The sequence below is a fragment of the Microtus pennsylvanicus genome, chromosome 9 (genome assembly GCF_037038515.1).
Source record: "Microtus pennsylvanicus isolate mMicPen1 chromosome 9, mMicPen1.hap1, whole genome shotgun sequence".
Lineage (NCBI taxonomy): Eukaryota > Metazoa > Chordata > Mammalia > Rodentia > Cricetidae > Microtus > Microtus pennsylvanicus.
Window position 1 is genome coordinate 111,852,961 of NC_134587.1, and position 5,995 is coordinate 111,858,955.

The window sequence follows — 5,995 nt, forward strand, 5'->3', positions numbered from 1 at the left end:
CTAGGTGCGCTTACCGGGAATATTCTAGCCTAAGTCCATCCTGGGTCAGAGCTGGGGCATGGCGTGCGTCTTCCCTGGAGCGGGTAGCATGGCGTCTCTCCTGCGTCTGCTCAGGAGAGGAGAGCTGCGGAGTCTGACCTCACTTCCTCTTCCTCCCGGCATTCTGTTCTGTTTACTCCACCCACCTAAGGGTGGGCCTATCCAATGGGCCTAGCAGTTTCTTTATTGCTTAACCAAGGAAATCAACAGATTGATATATGACACTCCCCCATCACTGGCTGATGAGAAAGCAGGAGCCTCTAGGAACAGAGGGTGGCCTGTGACAAGCTGGGCCCTTGCTCTTACAACTGCAGGCAAGTGAGCTCTTCCAGCAACTCAAATGAACTGGGCAGTGTGTTCCTAGTCACCAGGCCTCAGAGGAGAGAACACCACATGGCCACACCCTGGCGGTGGTCTGGGAGAGGTTCAGCCACACAAACTTCTGAGCCCCAGCAACTAAGATGACAAGTGTGTATGTATCAAGTGAGTAAGAGTGTGGTCATTTATAGTGTGGCACAGAAAACTAGTCACTCCACATGCCAAACCAAACATGAACCTCCACCTTGTGTCAGAGCAGACTGAGAATTAGTGCAAGATGGATCATAGTCCTACCTGAATAAATGTACAGAAGACAGCAAAACCCCTGACCACAGACCCACCTGGACAGGTGGAAACCAAGATGGGCACCATGGTGAGGGGGAAAGGAAAGCACCAGTATGGTACGGTGGAGCTCAGACCACATCATGATGTATCAACTGGTGGCACCCCTGACACCAGGACCTCTGATGGCTTCCCTGGCCCCTTCTGGTTCCCTGCTTCCAGCTGCTCAATTTCTACATACTCATTCTGGTCCAAAGCTCTGGTCTTCCTAGGTGGCTGACCTGCCCTGGCATGTACAGGCCCCACTTCTGTGCAGTCCTTGTCTGGTCACTTTCCAAATTTGTGCACAGTCAATCAACAGCCACTTCCTGGTAGTGTTGCTCAGTGGTGGAGTGCTTGCCAGTAGCCATTTCCCAGCCAAGGTCGTGGGAGAAACATTGGACTGGACAGGTTCTGTTACACACACACACACACACACACACACACACAAGCAAAGGTTCTTCTTAGTCTCTGTCCCAGGAGCTGCAGGCTAGTGATCCTGTGCTAAACACATGCCTCCCACCAGAAGTTTCCACAAGGCTACCAATGCTAACAGCTGAGTAGCCCATCTGAGAATTTTGAAGTTAATTGTAAATGTAAGTATTAGGGTAGAAGAGGAGTGTGGAAAGCTTCTGAGGCCTGACACTGTCTAGTTAGATCCTCAGGGGAACAGGCAGACCAGCTTGGGGTCATTGCTGACAACCAGGGGGCATAGTCCTCCAGATGGACTAAATTCCCATGCATTGTGTGTGTGTGTTAGGAGTGGGGGGAGAGATAAGGACCAACAGATGACACTGTTAAAAAATCAGATGAAACGGTGGCCTGTGTTAAGCAGCCTGCTTGGAGGAAGTTGTGAAGGGGTCTACTAAAACTGAAGAAGGGGTGAGTAGAGAGTGCTGGGCACCTGAAGAAGGGAGGGAGGTGCACAGTAGCTCTGAACCTGCAGCAGACATGATGCCCTTGTTGAATGTTTGCTGTGAGTCAGATCCATGAGACCCCTCCCTTTGCTCACCTAAAGATAGGCTTTGCCTTCCAAGTTCAGTGGAAGGATTAGCTGAGGTCAGGGACAGAGTGGCCTGAGGCCAGGCTCTCCTACAGTCCAAACATAAGACTGTTTCAGAAATAGAGGACAGCCCTGAGTCACTGGAGAGATGATCAGCAACTAAGAGCACAACTGCTCTTCCAGGGGACCTGACTGCAGTTCCCAGCACCCACATCAGGCAGCCCACAACTGCCTGTAATTTCAGATCTGGGGGTGGATCCAATGGCCTCTTCTGACCTTGTGGAAATCTCAATGCGTTGTGCTCTATGGCCCTGTGTGCATGCCAATATTTTCATCAAACTAGAAAATAAGAATGGAGAAAACTAGCATATGAAATTGGAGGAGAGGCAAACAAGACATCATGACAAAGTACCCAGTCCAGTCATCCTGGATATGGGGGGCAGTCATCCCAACCTCAGAGGAAGCCTGTGGAATGACCTGAGTGTTGAAGGGGACCTCTGAGGACAGGTGGTGGCAGAGGCTTGTACCTCATCATATAAAATTCCTGACTGTTGTTAGGAAATGAATGTTGTAACAGTAACAGCGAAAGGAGTCCAGCAGGGAAAGCATTGTGAAAAGGTTTCAAAGGACAAAGTCTGGTATTAGGGAACAGTATTTCCCATGAACTCCTGCTAATTTATGTTCATTTGAAGTAACCTGAGGATGTCACCCTGCTTACTGACCTAATATTGATGGTGGGCTTGCTAGTAACAGAGAAACCAATCCTGCCTGAGTCCAGATGTGACAGATGGCAAGGACAGCCCAAGACATGAGGGGCTTCATCCTGGAAGACTGAGAGGAGAAGCATGGGGAGTAAGCATGGACTGAACACAGACCAAAGGTAAGCATGGGGGACAGGGTGTTCTGTCCTCCAGCCTGTATCCATCTGTCTTTGGGGGGGATTATATATTTCTCAAATGAATCAGTGTGTGTGATGATAGTGGGTGAGTACAAAGAGGATCCTATGGGCACACAATTGAGACAGAAGAGGGTGACAGCTAGGGTATCCAATGCTGTGTAACAAACATTCCCCAAAGGTAGCAAACAACAAAATCCCTATACCTCTTTTTTCATTTAAGAAAAATACATACTTTTATTTTATGTATATGGAGTTTTCCTTCTGTGTACATTGCTCTTAGAGGCAGAGAGGGTGTTAAATCCCCTGGAACTAGAGTTACAGATGTTTATGAGCAGCCATGTGGGTTCTGGAGGTTGAATCCAGGTCCTCTGAAGGAGCAGACAGTGCTCTCGACACACAGCGAGCCCTCACCATTAACTCTTAGAGTTCTAAGGAAATGCAGGAAGAGCACAGTGGGAGCAGCCTGGTTCTGTTATGCCTGGGACTCAACAGGGATCTAAAGGCAAAGGTCCTAGCGCTGTCTAAAAGCCCATTTGCTCCCATGGGCTGGGCTGAGCTGTTGGGAGCTAGAGTGGGCCAGGTACCAAGGAAGAACTTTCTGGGCAGGACGAACAACTGGAATGGGAAAGAAGTGGCCTATTTGTACATCCATGGGAAAATCGGTATTTTAGAATGCGGTTGCACAGGACCTGCATGCCATAGGTGAATTTCACCTTGAGTCTGAAGTGTGAGTCCAGGAAGAGACTTGATCAGGTAGGTGTTTATTTCTTTTAACTGTTATCTCTACCCCCCCCCCGTGTGTGTGTCTGTCTCTCCCTTTTTTTCCTTCCATTCGCAGTGCTAAGGATAGGACCCAGAGCCTCAGGCATGCTTCACAAGCTCACACACAGTCCAGTAAGCTTCTTGATCAGAGTGAACAAAACCAAGTGCTGCCAACTAACCTTGGCAGCGCATTTAAACCCGGCTCATGAAAAAGTCAATATAGTACTACAGACCTAAATCCCTACACATGGGAGGCTGAGGCAGGAGAATCAAAAACTGAAGACCAACTTGGTCTACATATCAAGGTCCTGTTCTTAAATAACCATAATTCAATGAAACATTATACTTTGGAATAGCTTCTCTGAAACCACAACAGCCTATAAATATGTTTAAAACTAAAACAGAGAGGAAGTTTGACTAGCACATGAAGAAAATGTTTTAGAGATCATCACAAAGCACAGTTATAATCACCCATTGGAATTACTGTGTTGGGCAGCTTTAATACTTATTCATGGGGTGGACATAGTCTTTAGCTGACTTCCTGTTTTCTTCTTTCCAGTCAGAGTTTTATGATGTGTGGGAAGCAATATCACCAAGGCAATTGTAACCTTGATTAAGATTCCAGTTCTTTGTCCCCACAGACAACAAGGTACAATGATAGCCATTTACCTTAAGTATATTGATCTGTTTTCTGTCAGTTCAGGTACCTCCTATGGTGAGGTGCTCAGGAGTGCTCTGCTGTGCCCACTGGTAGTGGCACTTCCCTGTCCGTGAAGTCAGCTCTCTGCAGTGGAAAACACTTTTTGTCTCTGCCTTTAAGGGGCCTGGAAGAGTCTTACTATTGGCCATCTCTATTTCCACTGAAGCTTAAGCAGACAATCAGAGGGAAGCTGGGGAGATGTCTCATCAATTAAGAGCACTTGTTCTTCCGGAGGACAAGAGTTCAGTTCCCACAACCCATGCAGAGAAGCTCATAACCATCTGTAACTCCAGCTCCATGGCATCTTCTGACCTTCTTGGGTACCTGCACAGGTTGGGGCACACACATACACAGAAAGAGACAGAGAGACATGTATATCAGTAAAAATAAATCTTTTTTTTTACATGTAGAGAGAGGGCCATCCAGACACATGAGACCTATCACCTATCTACTTTTTCACCACACAGCAGTTCAAACTACCCAACAGATGTTCTAAGAGGCCCCATATGGGCTGAGTGGAGAATGAATGAATTGGTCATGGGGAAGATGGGGGTCTCAGAGTCTGAGGACTGCTGCCTGGAGAACATAGCAGCCACTCATTCTCTGCTTAAGGAGGTCACAGATGTGAGTCCCTCCTGGGCTGAGAAACCAATGTGGTGATTTGAATGAGCTCTCATGAGTCTGAATTTGTGAACACTTGGCACACAGTTGGTGATTCTGCTTGGGGAAGTTATAGGGCTTTTAGGGCATGTAGAGTTGCTGGAGGAAATAAATCACTGGAGCAGGCTTTACAAGTTTGTAGCTTGGGGCTGGAGAGGTGGCCCAGTGATTAAGAGCACTTGCTGCTCATGCAAAAGACACAGGTTCAATTCCCAGCATCCACAAAATGGCTCACAACCATCTGCAACTCCAGTTTCAGGGCATTTCATACCCTCCTTTGATCAGGAATGCACAGTACACATACATACATGCAGGCAAAACACTCATATAGATAAAATAAATCTTAAAAAATATTTAAAAGAATTCATAACTTCACCTCACTTCTGGTTTGTCCTCTGCTTCCTGTGTGCAATTGAAATGTGAAATCTCAGATTCCTGCTCATGCTGCCACACCTCCCTGCCATGATGGACTTTCCCTCTACAACCCCAAGTCAAAACAATCTCTTCCTTCTATAAGTCACTTTTTGTAATGGCATTTTATCACAGCCACAGAAAAGCTGCTTATACGGAAATTGATGCCAGGGTTGGTTCTAAAGAAACTGAATTATAAAGATGGATATTTTTCTTTTAAGTTTTATTTTTGAAACAGGGTTTTTCTGTGTGTCCTTGGCTATCCTGGAACAATGTAGACCAGGCTGGCCTCAAACTTACACTATGCAACATGATGAATTTCTCTAGGTGATTTGGTGGTAGCTGGGGCGACTCTCTAACGTGATGAAACCTATGGTCACTAGAAATTCCCTTGGGAGTACACTGGTGCCCACGGTGTGAAAGAGAAGATGGGCGATGGTGGCACACACCTTTAATTCTAGCACTCAGGAGGCAGAGGCAAGTGGATCTCTATAAGTTTAAGACTAGCCTGGTCTACAGACTGAGCTCCAGGACAGCCAGAGTGTTACACAGAGAAACTCTGTCTCAAAAAACAAAACAAACAAAAAACTACAAATAAGTATTTGCTACTCTTGAGTCACTTCTTGTGAAGCCTTAATAAGAACCCAATAACTTAGTGACTTTATACATAAAACTGCTGATCATGCTGACTGGTTGCTTACAGCATCTCTGGATAAAGTGACAAGGGGGAAGGAAGATCATGATAAAATTAGCCAGCTCCAGGTGCACATGAACAATGTATAGGTTTCTAAGAGTGTCCTGGAAAAGAACTTCTCCAGCAACCACGGAGTTCAAGTTGCCAAAGACACCAAACTCAAGCCCTCACTGTAGGATTGGCTGACTC